This window comes from Canis lupus, chromosome 33 (genome assembly GCF_048164855.1).
Source record: "Canis lupus baileyi chromosome 33, mCanLup2.hap1, whole genome shotgun sequence".
In the NCBI taxonomy this organism is placed as follows: Eukaryota; Metazoa; Chordata; class Mammalia; order Carnivora; family Canidae; genus Canis; species Canis lupus.
The window spans coordinates 34,241,851-34,259,727 of record NC_132870.1 but is presented as its reverse complement, the minus strand read 5'-3'; the positions used below and the strand labels follow the sequence as shown (position 1 = coordinate 34,259,727).

The following is a 17,877-nucleotide window of genomic DNA, read 5'->3' as shown; positions in this document are numbered from 1 at the left end:
GCTGAAAAAACATTTTAACTGTGGACAAACTATGGGGAAACTGCTTTATTGCTAGAGACCTAGCTGTCCAACAGCCCCAGGCTTAAGCATTTACTTCCATATGCAGGCAGTATCTTGTGCTGAATTTCATTAGGACTTCCTTCTTGCAAGTAAACTACTAAAAGGAAGCAGCTCCCTAAAATCACACAGTGAAATGGGAACACCCTGACTGAGGGTGGGAGGCTGGGGAGAAATAATTTAGAAAATTAAGGCCATCTATTGTTGGTTAATACTGCTATTAATCTGGCTGTGTAGTCAGGCATTTTTAATTAATTAGGAGTGCAATAGGGCTAAAAACCTTACATAGGCATTAGAACCACTCAGGTTGGCTGCTGGCAGTTAATAAAGATAGAGAACTCAGATTTTCAAAGTCTACTACTTCCTCAAATTAATAGCTTTGATTCATTAGGGAAAATCAGATACTTATGTATTTGTATGGAAGCGCACACATAACCACAGAAATACAACTGGAATATGCTAAATGCAAAGGGAGAAATTGCATTCCATTTCACAAATTAAAAATAACAAATTAACCCAAGGCTACTTGTCAAAAGCTTTTATTCAAAATTTCTAACACACTTTCACGTTTTTAAAAATAGTTTTTGTGTCTAATAACAAAATCAAAAGGCACAATAGAAGATATTCTATTATTAATACCACATTCTTTCACTGACATGTCATCTTAAAGAAAATGAGACTAAGATAAATTTCTAAAAGTACCATACAGGCAGATCTTTCTTTATTCACACAAAATAATGAAAGAAATAGATCAGTAGCAAGCCCATTTAAAAATTTTAATTCTGGGGCAGCCTGGGGTGGCTCAGTGGTTTAGCGCTGCCTTCAGCCCAGGGTGTGATCCTGGAGGCCCAGAATCGAGACCCATGTCAGGCTCTGGGCATGCAGCCTGCTTCTCCCTCTGCCTGTGTCTGTGTCTCTCATGAATAAATAAAATATTTTTAAAATAAAAAAATTAAATAAAATCTTAAGATAAAAAATAAATAAAAATAAAAATTTTAATTCTGCACCTGGGATTTTAATGAGGGCCAAGGGGCACACGAAAAACCTCCTTGTGAAGGAGAGGTTATAAAGAACATTTCTGGTGTCCTTTATTGTTCCCGTGGCATTCCAAGTTAGCTGCGCTTCACCACTTTTCTACACTACCAGTATCTTTTCAGACATCTAGTACAGATGGTGAACCTGTCATGAGAAACCCAATGCTATACCCTTATCAGTGATAGTTGGCCCGGGCCCTCCTGGGGCACTTTTCCAGAAATCATCAGGTGGGAAGGTAAGATTAAAAACAAGCAAAAGGGTAGCCCAGGTGGCTCAGCAGTTTAGTGCCGCCTTCAGCCCCGGGCGTGATCCTGGAGACCCAGGATGGAGTCCCACCCATATCGGGCTCCCTGTGTGGATGGAGCCTGCTTCTCCCTCTGTCTCTGCCTCTCTCTCTGTGTGAGAACAAATAAATAAATCTTTTAAAAAAAATAAAATAAAAACCAGCAAAAGAGGGGAAAGGAAAATAGGATAATATGGATACCAAGGTACTGCCACTCAGTACCTTGTATATAATATATATCAAATTAATGCTTGATAATAGTGATTAAATATAACTATATTAAACACAGATTTAATTATCTAATAAAATAGTTATCAAACGTTCGTGTCCAAAACAATCACCTGTGGTGTTACTAAAAATGCAGATTCCAGGGTTTCTTCATCACATTGGCTGTTAGGAAGTCTGGGGGAAAAAAAATCCAAAAATCTGCATTTCTAATATGTATCTGGAGATTTTGATGCAATTCAACCACCAGATTGAAAGACAAGGATCTAATACTCAATCCTTACGTGCACTGAAAAATCCAAATTATTTGAAGGGCATGTAGATCTGAAATATAAAGACTAGAGTTAAAGCTCAGTTTTCCTGGGTACTTAGAAAGCATAATACCCAGATCAAGATCTTAAGGAACTCAGAATAAAGCAATACCAAAGTATATGTTTTTAATGTCCTGTTACAAGGTACCTATGATATCTCGAGAACACATGAATACAATTTTAGTAATTTATAAGGCCATGACTGTACCTTTCAATTTTCAGTTAAATATTACATATTCAACTTTCTCATTACCACTTAATGCCACAAATTATAACATAATTTGAAATATCAGTGTATTAGTAAAGTATTAATCAATGTCACTCTAGGTAGATAATCTAAATAAATGTCAATGTCTATTTAAAATTTTGTTTTTTGGATATATGCCAGACTTCGGTAACCTAATACTATCTTTTCAGGCAGCTCCAATTTCAAGTTGTTTACACTATGAAAATAATATTTTAATTGATCCTATAATGAAGTATCTGTAATGCAAAAAAAAAAAAAAATACATATGGCATGCATCTATGGATTCCCCTATCAGTAGCCTTTGTAATTTAGGGACAAGTCGTTTAACTTCTCTGTGCCTAATTTCGTTCACCTGCTAGGTAAGGCTATGATGTTAGATGGTCTTGGTGATCCCTTACAATTAAAAAACTTACTGAAACAATGGTTTAAAAATAGGCTTAATGAGACTGATTTCATTCATAAAAGTAGTTAAGATAGATGCTAAGAAAAAAATGGAGAAAAAGGAAACTCACCACAATTTTAAGCTTTATGTTATCAAGAATCTTTAATGTGAAGCAAATTTCATAGGAATGCTGTTAAAATGAGAATTCTGATTCAGTTTGTCTAGCATGCAGCCTTAGATTACTTCTAAGCTTTCTGGTGATATGGGATGATGCAGGCAGATGGACTGCACTTTGGGTAAGAAAGAATTCAAGGTGGGGCACCTGGGTGGCTCAGTGGTTGAGCACCTGCCTTTGGCTGAGGTTGTGATCTCGGGGTCCCAGGATCCAATCTCGCATCAGGCTCCCCACAGGGAGCCTGCTTCTCCCTCTGTCTATGTCTCTGCTTTTCTCTGTGTCTCTCATGAATAAATAAAATATTTAAAAAAAAAAAAAAAAGGATTCAGGGTAAAGCCAAGAAGTAGAATTAATAATAATAAAACCTGATTAACAGTGCTCAAGTGGTCAACAATACAGTAACTACTGGAAAACAAATTATTTTTTAAATGCACATACACAAAAGACGATTTGCTTAAAATAATCAAAGGACCTAATTTATCTATATAATTTTTTAAGGGACAGTAATGTGGTTAAGTGAGCCAGTTTTTGAACATATGGCTATGTTCCAGTGGCTCTCAACTCTAACCATACTTTATAATCGCCTGGGATGCCTATAGGATCTAGAGAAGCGGGATCCCTGGGTGGCGCAGCGGTTTGGCGCCTGCCTTTAGCCCAGGGCACGATCCTGGAGACCCGGGATCGAATCCCATGTCGGGCTCCCGGTGCATGGAGCCTGCTTCTCCCTCTGCCTGTGTCTCTGCCTCCCTCCCTCCCTCTCTCTCTCTGTGACTATCATAAAAAAAAAAAAGGATCTAGAGAAGCCTGAAAACCTATCAGCTCTTAGCTTATCAATAAAATCAGAATTTCTGGAGATAAGACTTTGGTTTTACCTTTTTTTTTTTTTTTTTTGCTTTTTTAATGCTTGTCAAGTAATTACAATATTGAGAACCTCTGGGCTGCCCTTACACACAGTCATAGCAAAACATGCCAAAGTAAACAACTAATCCAACCTATTTTGGTTGTTGTTTTTAATAAACTGAGGAGCAGAATGTGTATGTAGCAAAGTATTAACAGAAAAGCATTTTGAAATCGATACCTAGTTTTTCTTTATCCCGAAAATGTTTTCATCACATGGAAAAACTGAATTGATTATATTTACAATCAGAGATCACTGGTTCTCCACCTTAGGCCTGCATCAAAACCACCTGGAGAACCTATTAAGACAGACTATTGGCTTCATCCTCACAGTTTCAGATTCTAGAGGTATGGGATGGTCCCCAAAATTTGCATTTCTAACAAATTCCCAGGTGATGCTGGTACTGCTAGTTCAGGCACCATTTCAAGAATCACAGAGATAAAAGTTTGCAATTTTAAAAAATGCAATTAAAAAAATGCAATTGTCTTTTTTAATAAGAAAATAGTGGCTAATATTAAGACACTTTTGATTTTTATCCCATACCCAGTTTTAAAATATATATGATATACAAATCATACAGGAATAAGTGTGGGTTTCTTTTCTCTTCATCTCTTCAAAACCAGCCTGGTACAGTTATCTCCATGCAACTGCATCATGTGATCAACATTCAGCAAAACAATAAGGAAATTCTTTGTTTTTATTCTGATCTCATCTTTAAACAAACGAAAAAAGTTTCATAAATGAGACTGCATGACACTTTAAGTTCTTATAAGTACAGGCTTTCTTAAAAGAAAACTAATGTTTGGCAATGTTTTAAAATGTTTCATTAGGACTTTTTAGAATTGTCTTTTATTGGGATTTTAACTTGTGGAATACCACAGTGAATGGGAAGGAGACCCAGATCAACACAACAGGACAAATTCACATATGGAGAAACAGTTTTTGTTTTGTTTTGTTTTGTTTTACTATAATTTTTTTAAAGTATCTACATCCAAAGTGAGGCTCGAAATCACAACCCTGAGATCAAGAGTCACGTGGTTCTATTGACTGAGCCAAAAAGGCACCCCAGGAAACACCTTTTTAAGACATCATTACATGATAGTCTTAAGGCTGCAGAAATGTATTAGGATCACAAAATATCATAGGTTGTTTCTCTTCCTTATTAATAAAATCCTTTTTGTTAATATCACTGGTTTAAGTGGATTTTTAACATTTTCTACATTAACATTATTAACACTCACAAAATAAATTGCCAAGTGATATCTTAAACACATTTTAGAACCAAAAACATTTGCACAACTATAACCAAAAACAAACTTCTGGATATTTCTGTTTAATTCCTTGGAAGTCCACATGAACAAACAACAAACAAACCAATGCTGTCTTCTAAAATACCTGCATAATCACCTCATAATCATAAGAGAAGGTTACTATGGGCTATTAGAGAAAAGAACAAAGTTATATCATTCCCCAGAAGAGAAAGATTTGGGTAGGTTCTGTAGAAAGACAGAATGCATTTCTCTGATGTTTCCTCACTAACAGGTGAAAATGTAATTTTGTGCCTTCTTAACATCTAGAATCACACGTGGTATTCAGCATAATGAAGCAAGTCCAGAGAAATCTTTCATATAGCATCACCATTGTTATTAGTCTTGGAAACAATACAAATTTACTTGAATACTGGTACTTAATACACTTGTTATGAAATGATACCAAATATTTTTAAAATATGTATTTTCATTTAAAACATGTCAAAGTATGAGGTGCCTGGGTGGCTCTGTCAGTTAAGCGTCTGCCTTTGGCTCAGGTCATGATCCTAGGGTCCTGGAATGGAGTCCCATGTTGGGCACTCTGCTGGGCAGGAAGTCCGCTTCTCCCTCTTTCTCTGCCTCTTCCCCTAGCTTGTGCTCTCTCTCTCTCAAATAAACAAATAAAATCTTTAAAAAAAACAAAGTCCCAATTTAAAGACTAAAGATAACTGAGTCCAAATCTTCTCATTTGTAAAGAAAGGGACAAGTTCTCGAGGGGAGGGGAGGGAGGCAGTTGCCTAGCATCACCTGGATAAGTTTGTAGTTACTCACTGACAGAGTGGGACCTAGCACTCAGGTTTCCTGGGTCCTAATTCACTATCTCTTATCTGTACCATATAAAGACCCTCCAAAGTGGTCACTGCCATATGTCAGGCAATAGATTAACTTTTTCCTAAATTCTGAGACACCCAAATCAAAAGCAGTTTCTGAAAAGCTTTAATAATGACCTTCTTTAAACCTTTTTACAAAAAACTTTTAAATTTTATGCTAGGTTTTTAAAAATCACCATGTATTCTGGCTCTAAGGCAGAAGAGTTCTATCATATAATAGGCTGCTTGAAAAAAAAAATAGGCTGCTTGTTGAATGAATGTCTGAATTAATTCGCCTATGTTACAGATACTCACTATACAGACCTCCAGGAATCAACATGTCTAGTTCAAAACATCTCATGTCTTTTTGGGCAGAGAAGTATGAGGAGGAATAGGAATGCATTTAAGGAGTATCAAAATTGCAAGCTAAAGTATCTTTACTGTCAAAATAACGATGAAAAAGCATAAAGCAGTTGGGGTTCTTATTCAGGCTGGACTACTACTATACAAGGTGATTTGAATAAAATACCAGCTCCTGTGTAAGTGATGGGCACACCCCTATGACCCCACACACACCTTTACCCACATCCTCCCCTCCCCAATCACTAGGGTCCCTCTTCTGATTTCCCCACCAAAGGCAGGAACATTACCTCCAGAAGGGCAGGCAGGAGTAGGAAGAAAGAGAGTGGGACAGCAAAAGGAAGGAGCAGGACAGCCAGGGGACCTTGTTTCTGTAGATTCTGCGTAGTTGTGAAATCTGGACAAGAACGATATCCCAAAGCATATGCTACATAAATTCTAACTGACCAAAATACCATAGTTACCTCCCAAATGGGCTCAATAATTTAAAAAAAAAAAAAAAAAATTAAGAAGAGGCAAACAGCAGACTCTGGCATCACTTCTTATGAATAGTTTAACCAAACCTGTTTATTTTCTTTTCAGTTTGGTTGAAGAAATTCCTTAAAATGTGCTCATTCCTATTCCCACTCCTACTGCCCTGCCCAGAAGGAGACAGAAGAAGAGACATTTAGAACCAGAGCATTTTGCCAATTACCAAAGGAGGAAATAAGCACAGAAGAGGAAAAATAAAATAAATAAATTAATTAATTAATTAAAAAAAAGCACAGAAGAGGGAAAAAAAGAACTCTGCCTGGACTGGTGCTTTAAATTAATTGGTATGAAATGTCTTATCTGGGGGTGGGGAGGAAGGGAGCAATTCAAATGTCTCCTAAGTCAGATCTTCCTAATATGTGTAATCATTTCTTTCTCCAACTACTGTTTCATGACATCAGGTGTGCTTATATTCAGATATAAACACAGAATACAAAACTAAATACATGTAATTATCTCTGTCATTATTTCCTTTTATTAGCCTTGCCTAAAGTTAGCTGTGCATGTACTTCCATCCATTAGTAGCCCCAGGTAAATTCAAAAAGACAAACCTACTAAATGACAATAAATATTATAATAAAGAGTACAAAGGACTCACAATGTAGAGATAACAGATAATAACATCTAACTTTGGTGTGACTAAGTGATACAGCAGTCTACATAGCACATTTCACTTAAAAGCAAAATAAGGGAACATTTCAAGGTTGAATTATACAAATTTGGAAAGAACAAACAAAGATAAAACATCAACATACATATAGAAAATTGGAGAATGCGTCTCCCTTACTGCCCTAGTCACTAAAGGTACCACTCAATTTTGTTTTAAAATCCTATCTGTGATCAATGTGTTTGTCTGAGACATTATGAGGCAACTATGGGCAAAGGCCCACCTTCTAAGGGCTCATATCTTCTCAGAGAGAGAATTAACCTAATTCAGTATTAAAGGATCATCAATATAAGTAGAAAAGAAAGTCAAAGAAAATCAAAAGGGACTGGGAAGCAGTAGTCTGAGATGGAACTTAAGTGTCAATATGGTGAAAGATGAAAATTTGCAAGTCCAGAGAGAAAAAAGGCAGGACAAATCAGGTGGGGGAATATCCTGAAACAAATACCTCTAGGAATAAATGGAATGGGGACCTATTGGAGGGTGATCAGAATGCAACTGGACAGTAAGGCCCCAAAAGCCTTAATTTCCCACGTGAAAATTAATGGCACAGTTGAATGGCACTCTTGGAAGCCAAATGGGCCCCAGTAAGGGATGGAGAGAAGAGGAACAAAGGAGCAGGGTGTGGTGAGAAGGAGGCACTGATGTGGTCAGCAAGTGACAGGGACTGAATCAGGCAGCAGAAGCTAAGTGTAAAGTATCAATGTGTGAAAGGTCTTCATGAAGAAGACAGTGAGTGATGGAGTTAGGGACCAGCTGGATATAAGGGGAAAAAAGGAGGCTAGATCCCAAAATGACACCCAAGTCTATGCCCAAAGACAGGCAAATGAGGGGTCAGACCTGAGTCTGGAAGCTGAGCTGAAACTCTACAGAGGAAGTACCTAAGAAGTCAGAGCTAGACTTGCAAACTGTGAATCCTCTATTTAAAAATAAAAATGCAGTGTATGAGTGCAAATAGCCAACCATTCCAGGGGCTCAAGGGGAAGAAAATCTCAGGTAATGGGTAAAGAGTCTCTCGTGAGGCCTAAGGAAAGAGTTATTTAAAGGATGAATGGATAAAGAAGATGTGGTCTATGTATACAATGGAATATTCCTCAGCCATTAGAAACGACAAATACCCACCATTTGCTTCAACGTGGATGGAACTGGAGGGTATTATGCTGAGTGAAGTAAGTCAAACGGAGAAGGACAAACATTATATGTTCTCATTCATTTGGGGAATATAAATAATAGTGAAAGGGAATATAAGGGAAGGAAGAAATGTGTGGGAAATATCAGAAAGGGAGACAGAACATGAAGACTCCTAACTCTGGGAAACGAACTAGGGGTGGTGGAAGGGGGGGGGTGAATGGGTGACGGGCACTGAGGGGGGCACTTGATGGGATGAGCACTGGGTGTTATTCTGTAAGTTGGCAAATTGAACACCAATAAAAAATAAATTTATTAAAAAATAAATTAATTAAATAAAGGTCATTTCAGGTGCACCTGGGTGGCTCAGTTGGTTAAGCGTCTGCCTTCAGCTCAGGTCATGGTCTCAGGGTCCTGGGATGGACCCCCTTACTAGGCTCCCTGCTCAATGGGGAGTCTCCTTCTCACTCTTCCCTTTCCCCCGCTCCTGTGCGTACTCTCTCTCTCTCTCTCTCTCTCAAATAACTAAATAAAATAAAAAAAATAAAAATAAAAATAAAAATAAAAATAAAAATAAAAATAAAGGTCATTTCCATGGCATCCAGGTTTCAGCAGGTGGTGAGCTATAGTTCCAGGGCACCGCTCTAGGAAAGAAGCCTGTGTTCCAACACCAAATCCTCACAGACTATCCTAGTGATCTCCAGAAGTTACTTAAGAGCTCTGCATTCCCAGGTCATGGTTTATAAAACATGACTACCTCCTGGACAACCCTCAGGGTGGAATGAGGATAAATCTATTAGGGTATATGAGTAAGAAATTTGATTACAAATAAGCTGTATGAATAGAACATTTCACTACTGTTCAAGGGAACTATGTACTTCAAACACAAAGTTAGTGTTAAGAGATGTTAACTACAACATTTTCCCATGAATATTCCCAGTAAGCCTCAGCTCTGACCCTGTAAAGTGTTCCCTAGATTGGATATTGAAGACCACAGGTGTTTGCTTGTTTTAATTAAACTCATTCTCAGACCAAAGCTTACACAAAGCCTAGAACGGACACTGACAACACTTGACTTCTTCCTCTTTTTTTGTTTTCCCCTCCACTATTGTTTCTCCTTTCCCTCTGTTCACCTAGTTCTAATTCCCTATTTCTTATTTCCTTCTTTCAGTTCCCTTTTCTCTCACTCTAGCTCCTTGATGATACGTTCTCACAAATGCCCCCAAAGGATTTTCAAAACCCTGGAGAAAGAGTCAGTGATTAGCATTAATATTCCTTAAAATAGTTCCACCCTTGACCTTATCCACAAATTTCACTGCTTTCCTTACCATTTAAATAGACGGGCAAACCTGCTTGACCAGTTTCCCTCTAAGCCCTGCTCTTTCTGATTGGCTGGTGTGTACAAAGGAACAACAGGTACAGCCCAACAAATGCAAAAGCTATGTAAAGCACAGGGCCTTTCTTCCTGAGAACCTACTGGGAAGGGCCTGCAGGCCCTGCACTATCCAATACTATCCAATCTTAAAGCAACTCTCTCAAAGCAGGAAGGCAACATACCAAAGTATTCATTCATTCCACTGCTAATTAAAACAAACAGGAACACACAAAAACCACAACAGAAATCTTTCTGTTGATGTCTTCTCTTAGGAACAAGGGATGTTATGATGAGGGATCACATTAAGCCTTTATCTTAAATCCAGAAGTTTAAAAAAGTCTGGTGGATGGAACTCCATTCAAAATGTGGTGCAGAGAGCAGCCTGGGTGGCTCAGCGGTTTAGCGCCGCCTTCAGTCCAGGGTGTGATCCTGGAGACCCGGGATCGAGTCCTGCGCGTCCGGCTCCCTGCATGGAGCCTGCTTCTCCCTCTGCCTGTGTCTCTGCCTCTCTCTCTCTCTCTCTCTCTCTCTCTCTGTCTCTCATGAATAAATAAATAAAATCTTTAAAAAAACAAACAAAAAACAAAATGTGGTACAGAGGTGTGTCCAAGTTTGGTGGTGGTGTGCTAGTGGTGTGTATCGGCTTAAATAGATTAGAGAAATTTGAATTTGCAAAGCAGATTAATGGAAAAAGGTTTCTTCTTATGGAAAGATTTACTTTGATATTGCTGTAAATAGCAGTGCATCTCTTGATACACTGATATGCTTAGTGCCCACATTTGTCCATATTTTTTACTGTAAAATGTATGAAACATACAGAAAAGTCCTATAAAGATTAACAAATATCTGTATATCCATCACCTTTATTTTAAATTCTATAAATATGACTCGGTTTATAAAAACTGAATTTTTATACAACTATTCAAATACAGCATATTCATACACTAGATTCTACTTTCTTTAAAAAATATATTTAAAAATATATATATATTTTTTTATTTCATGGGGACATATTATTAAACTAAAATGTCTCACTTGGAGGAAAATCAGCACCACAGTTATTACTTATTAAAGCCAGTTATAGCCAATGTAACAGCTAAAAAATTATGACTTGATTTCTTGAAAATATATCAAGTATTAATTTTTTAAAAACAGAATTGAAAAATACAAAATCATTCTACACGTATTATATATCAATAATATTCCAATATCAAGCAAATATCTACCGAATTGGTTATAATGTAAATTTTTTAGTGAACTGGGATACCTACAGAAGTATTTCTATTCTTGGAGCACCTGGGTGGCTCAGTGGTTGAGCATCCGCCTTTGGCTCAGAGCGTGATCCTGTGATCCCAGGGTCCTGGGTTTGAGTCCCACATCATGTTCCCCATGGGGAACCTGCTTCTTCCTCTGCCTATGTCTCTGCCTCTCTCTGTGTCTTGTGAATAAATAAATAAAATATTTTTTTTTAAATTCTAAAAACTAAGTATACGCCAAGTGCCAAATGACAAGTGGTGAATAATGGTAATAAGCATGTACTGAAACATACCAATTTGAACTAAAAAAGAAAAATCTATAGTATTTATAACAAGTTAATCACCAATATGCCTTACAATCAATTAGTAAATAATATGCATTATGTTCGATTGTTGATTGGTTCCCAAACCAGTTCATACATGCAAACATTTTCTCAAAATGCTCACTAATTACAGGGTGAAAAATGTATATACATAGTAAAACAGAAATCTAATTTTAGATGTTTATCTCCAATATAAAGCATTATCTCATCCAAATAGAGAAAATCCAAGGGAAAAAAAAAGTAGGCATTTTTAAATATTACTATGGTACACCTAATTTTTTAAAAAACAAATAATAAATCAGTCTTTCTCCTATTATACAAGTTAGTAATTGCTTCCCATAGTGTTGACTTTTAAGACCATATAAGATATGAAAGTACCTTCTGATCATCAAATATTAATATCATTTGTCTTCTTGTTTTTGTTCAGACTCTTCTAAAATGAATAATCTATCCCTTATTAGATTATCTAAAAAACTAGAACTCACTTATAATACCAAAAATAATTTAACAAGACATTTAAAATGTCTACGATTTGACTACCAGATGCTTTTTTTTTTTTTTTAAGATTTTATTTATTTATCCATGAGAGACACAGAGAGAGAGGCAAAGACACAGGCAGAGGGAGAAGCAGGCTCCATGCAGGGAGCCCGACTTGGGATTCGATCTCAGGTCTCCAGGATCACGCCCTGCGCTGAAGGCGGCGCCAAACCGCTGAGCCACCTGGGCTGCCCGGGGCTACCCCTACCAGATGCTTTTAAAAAAACAACCTGTATACTACAGAACCCTCCAGGCTGGTAGAAGCGTGGCTTGTCCTGAGGATCCCAACAACTCCCCGCCCCCCCCCCCAGCTCTTGCAATTCCCACCCTCTCCTCAAGGAAGGCTTTCTGATGCTCTCTCTGCTCCCTTCAAAACTTCCAATTGCCCCTAATTCTACCGGCTTCCTCCCCAAAGGCTGTAAATCTGATCAAGTTTTCCTCTTAAATATATCTTTAATCACCCTCCTTGAACCCTGAGAGCACGTACTGCTGAAAGCAATAGTCTCTACAGACCAAGTAATCACCAAATCCAAGTTCCGCTTTTCATAAAAAACAGCCAGCATTTAATGAACGCAAATCAATAACCTCTTAGGTAGGGAGCTTGCCAGACTTTAATCTCATCTGATCTTCACCGTAGCCACATGGTGTAGGCACTTTGACTCTCTTTTTGTAAATGAGAACTATAGTCTAAGTTCAAGGCACAGAGTTAGGGGCAGAACCAGGACTGTCCAATACCTTTCATTTTAGTACTTAATTTTACTTCTTGAACTTCTTTCCTCCTTCAACTACTAAAAAAGCTGTTCTCCCCCAATTTTCCTCCTGCTTTTCACTCTGTACTTCTCATTCCTTACTGCTCCCCTATTTCTCACCTAACGTTTACATTTTAAGATTCCCCAGGCTTTTATCTCCCTCTTACTCTTTGTACCTATCCTGGAAGGCATATCGATTTCCTTTTTTTTTTTTTTTTTCAACCACCCATGTACTGAAAACTGCTAAATCAGTGCATCCATCCATCCATCTAACCGTCCATTTGTCCACCTACCTATTTAACCATCCGTTTATCTACCTTATTTATCCAGCCAAGACCTCTCTACTCGGAACTTCTGTGCAATGATCCACTGGGCCAGCCTCTTCGGTTGGATTTTCTGTAAGTACTTCACATTCTTTTCCAAAACGGAACTCTATCACCCTTGCTCCTCCAACCTGCCTCTCCTTTAAAGTTCCTATCCCATCCTCATGTCACCTACCATGTAATCACTCACCAGAGATTCTCCTACCTTATCATCCATGTGATCAAACCCTTTTCTTCACCTCACTGCTACCACACTACAGTATAAGGTCCTCAACAAGATCACTCCAATACCTTCCAAACCACCAATCCTATCTCATATTCCTCAGATCCATCCTTGTTGATGGCTGTGAGAGTTAACTTTTCATCATATCACTCTTTTGTTTGGAACAAACTTGGGCAGAAAATGGTCCATATTCTTTATGATGGCAAACAGCCCCCCATGACCTTGCCTGTGCCTATAACACTGACTTTTATGTCACCTTCTCTACAAAGCGTCTCTAGTCTTCTGCTCACTTCCAAATGCCTGTTCAGGGCACTCTGCATATCTTTATCACAGCACTCATAGACTTTACGGCATTATATTGCACTTATTGAAACTAATTTGTTTTCAATCTATCTAACCTCTTAAAGCCAGAGCCCTTCCAGGGTTTTCTGTGTCTGTATATCCCCAGAGCACAACAATACAATATGCTCTTAATAAATATTTGTTGAATAAAAGAATGAATGCTTGTAAAATGGTTTGGGTTAGAAAGATGTTGATTACTACTATTTTCTAAGGTTAAATTAAACTAATTTATTCAAACTAATTTGATTACGTAGCTCCTTCATACGTAGGTAAGCAAAATAATATTGAAATGACTGACTTAGCTTCAACTATGGTTATCAAGATTATCAAGTCATACTTCTTATTCCTGGCTTCCAGAATAAGAAAACTTAATAACATTACATATGGCTAGCTAGTTTCAATGGCAGAAAGTGGTACAGAAAATATCACTGTATACATATTCCTAAACAAAAGCAATCTGGCCTACTGTAACAGTACTGTTTTTAAGGGCTACTTCGATTTCTCAGAAAAGCAAAGATTTTTCAGTAGACTGGACCGTCTGAAATTAAGAGACCCTTCTAAAGATCTTATACACAAAATATTCTGTAAAACAATATTGTATTAAAACCATTTATGTACAGAGGCCATCCTACTAGGAACCTCAGCCATATAGCTTACAATCCAGCCCAGAAATAAAGCATGAGAACAGCAAGTACCTGTCACAAAGTCCACAGGGTTTATATTCGGTCAATAGCCCACATCATTTCACAGAAAAAAAAAAAGACAACAGATAATACAGCAGCAGGACACGCTCACAGCCTGACAGCAGTAGAAAGTGATAGCTGATAACAGAAAGAGAACCCAGAAAAACCATAAAAGGAAGAATAGTACTTCTGTCTCCAATCTAGTATTTCGACAGGGCAAACTGAGACCATTTACTATAAACAAAAACAGTTCTATACACCTCAACGATTAGCACCATTCAATTCTTTATGAATTCATGCTCATGAAGACAAGCCAACAAAAAAAATTAGCTTAAATCCAGGGGAGCAAATAGGAGTGTAAGATTTAGAAATTATTTGCTTTCATAGCTGCATTTTTAAGTTTCAGTAATTGATGATGTGAGGACACAGCCATGGAGAAGATGCACTTATGCAAATAAGCAACGGCCCAGATGGCATCAATATCCATAAACAGAGCATTATTATATATTATAAAAACAATCAAAAGTTCATACTCTCTTGATATATCTGAAAATCTAGTGTAAATTAAGTAGCATCAATTCAATATTTTTTTTTTTAAGATTTGATTTATTTATTCATGAGAGACATGGAGAGAGAAAGTGAGGCAGAGGGAGAAGCAGGCTCCATGCAGGGAGCCGATGCAGGACTCCATCCAGGTACTCCCAGGACTTTGGGATCACACCCCCAGCCAAAGGCAGACAGACAGACACTCAATGCTCAAAGCCACCCAGGCGTCCCAGCATCAACTCAATATTATTTGACAAATAAATATATAACTTTGAAAAGGAATCTGAAAATTGGGCATGTGGTTATTTTTCTTCCTTTATCATCAATATTTAAGTGGTAATAAAGCTGACAAGGTATTATGAAATGTTTTAAGTAACTTAAATCAAATGTCAAACTCTTTATACATGAAAATATAGATTTCATAAGAAATAAATTTTGTTGTAAATATCTTTATTTAATCCACTGGTTTAATTTCCTAATGAGTGCACCAAGTTGTTTTGTTGTTGTTGTTGTTGTTGGGTTTTGTTTTTTTTTTTTTTTTTGCACCAAGTATTACTACAAGAAGCATAAAGCTCTGAAAATTATATATTTAAAGAGTTCGGATCTCTACATTTGCATTCCTCAGAAAAAGTCAGAAGTATTGTTTCTACTCAGTTATGCCCAGCTACAAAAACACTATTAAGCTTTCACCAAATGTCCAAGCATTATACTTCACTGTAGTTTTTAAACAATCCTATGGCACTAAATCACACAACACTCACTGGATGTCACCTTTATCTTGTGGGTGGCAGGCAAATCAAACAATACTAGAGTATTTCCCTCTGGAATGATCTAGAATTGTTGCTGAATAGTTAGGTTCCTAAAGCCAAACCTCAAACTAACTACCAGAAGATAGTTTTTACATTAGAAAACTAAATCCACTGTTTCCTCTTTGGGATTGGGGGGAAAAATGCTGATTTATGATTTAACTTAGTTAACAAATTCTGGATTCCCTTATCATATAACACTGACTCTTCAATTAATTTAAAAACCTCCAGAGAATAAAGTGTGATTAATCCTAATAGGATTAGAATACCAATTAAACAGGACCTTCTATCCTTTCTTCAAATGGCAATCTTTTTTTTTTTTTTTTTACCCTCTAAGGATATATAAGCACGGCAATTCTGAGTGGAGACCTTTTTTCGAACACGAAATTACAGAAAAAGAAACCCCAGCACTCTTGGCAAATAGCCAACCAGCCACACCTTCGGGCTATTAATCTTGAAAAACTCCATACACAAGGGGACAGCCTTAAAGGGACTGTTTTTAAAGTCGTGTTTCTGTTTGTTTGTGTGATCTTTTCTGGGTGCAACCCACCTGAGATAAAAGGCTCTGTCTTAGGAACACTGACTGACTCAGAGTACAGGTGACTTGGGGTCACCTGGGAACCCCGCCCACCGCCCGTCCTCTCCCTAAGGGCGGCTGTTCAACACGCTCCAGCCTCCCAAGGAGTTAGCCTCTGGGGCTCGGAGAAGTCCTCCCGCCCCGCCCCCCACCTCGCCCTCCCCAGGGCCCCGAGATGCTTGAAGGTGACGGGAACCGGCGGTACAGGTGCGGGGGCGGCTCTTTCCCCAAGGAAGCGCTTGCCGAGGGGCGCCTCCACCGCGCTCAACTCCATCCACCTAGAGCTCAACCGCGCAGTTTACCGGGACGCAGGCGCGCGCGCCCCGCCGCCTCCGCCCGTCCCCCGCACCCCGCTCCTGCAGCCCGGGGACGGCGCCCTGCTCCCCGCAGGCTGCTCTGAGGCCAGGGCACGCCGCAGGGCTCCCGCCACCGCGTGGGGAGCGGCGCGCGACCCTGCCGCCCCCGCGCATCCCGGGGAGGGGCCGCACCGGCAGGCGGGCTGCGGCAGAGGCTCAAAGGTCCCGACCGAGGGAGCGGCGAGCGTGCAGGGGCGGGGGCGCGCAGCCCCGACACTCCCCACCCCCACACGCTCGGCTCGGCTGCCCTTCGGGGAGCGGGCGCAGGGGGAGACTGTCCCGGGAGGCCCGAAACTTCCTGGCCCCCCAGGCCGGCCCGCAGCGGGCTCCCGCCCGGGGGCTCCCGGACGCCCATCCCTCCAGGGTCAAGTGCCAGGTCCTCGGCCGGACCCGCGCCAGGGTATCCCCTCCCGTCTCGAGTTCGGCGCGCACCTGCCCAAGAAGACCCTCCAACGGGCGCCATATGGAAGAGCAGAGAGCAGCACCGGAGCGACCCCGGGCAGCGGGGAAAGCTCCCCGGCACAGCCCCTCAACCTCTCTCCCCGCTCCCCACCCCCACGCCCCACTCCCTACCTCGCTCAGCCCAGCCCCCTGGGCCCTTTCCACCCCAGCCCCCCAGCCCCCCAGCCCCGGGATCGCAGCCACGCGCCCAGCGCTCACCTCCGGGAGCAAACAACGCCCATCTCCTCCCCCCCGGCCCGCCCCCGTCCTCCCGCGGGAGCCGCGCGGTCCCTCGACTCACCTCGGCTCTCGGCTGCTGCGCGTGAGTTTGAATGTGTCTCCGCCGCGTAATCGTATCCGGGGACAGAAGGGACCCGTGTTTGTGCGCTGGATCGGGTGTCGCCGCCTTCGGTGGCTCGGGGGCGTGATGGACGCTGTGGAGTTAGTGCGTTAGCTTGGGACGGACTCACGGGGCTCGCAATTGATGGCAAAGCTTTAACGGTGCCCTCCCTCGGGCCCGCAGCGCGCCTGCTCCTCCGCTGCTCCCCGCGGGGGGCGCCCCCCCCCCCCAGCCGCGCCGCGCCCCGCCCCGCCCCGCGCTCGGCTAGAAGAGCTGGAGCGCGCCCCTCTCCTCCCGCGTCCGGCTCGGCGGGGCACCAGCGGGCGCCGCGCGCTCAGCCTCGCACTCAGCCTCGCATCACACGCCAGGGTCTGCGGACGCCTGCTGCCGCCGCCCCGGCCGGGACATGGGTGCGGACGCGCCTTCGTGCGACGCGCTCGCGGGCTGGGCGGGCGGCAGGTCCTGGCACCGGGATGCTCGCCCCGCGCGGCGGCGGGCGGCGGGCGGGCTGGGACGCTGGGGAGCCCGGGGCCCGCGCGCGCTCGAGCTGGGAACCCTGGGACTGGCTGGTGGCCCCGCCCCCGC

General features: G+C 41.0%; 1 protein-coding gene across 5 annotated transcripts in view; it reads right to left on the bottom strand.

Annotated features, from left to right (window-relative positions):
* Nucleotides 1-17,501, bottom strand: part of UGT8 (UDP glycosyltransferase 8) — a 104,803-nt gene extending 87,302 nt beyond the window's left edge. For 3 of the 5 annotated variants that reach the window (XR_012023257.1, XR_012023256.1, XR_012023258.1), the window contains exon 1: nt 17,254-17,501. The gene's annotated coding sequence lies outside the window, so the exon portion shown is untranslated. The remainder of the gene's footprint in view (nt 1-17,253) is intronic. The other 2 variants (XR_012023259.1, XM_072810223.1) reach the window with 2 other exon arrangements.
* Nucleotides 17,502-17,877: the final 376 nt, after the last annotated feature.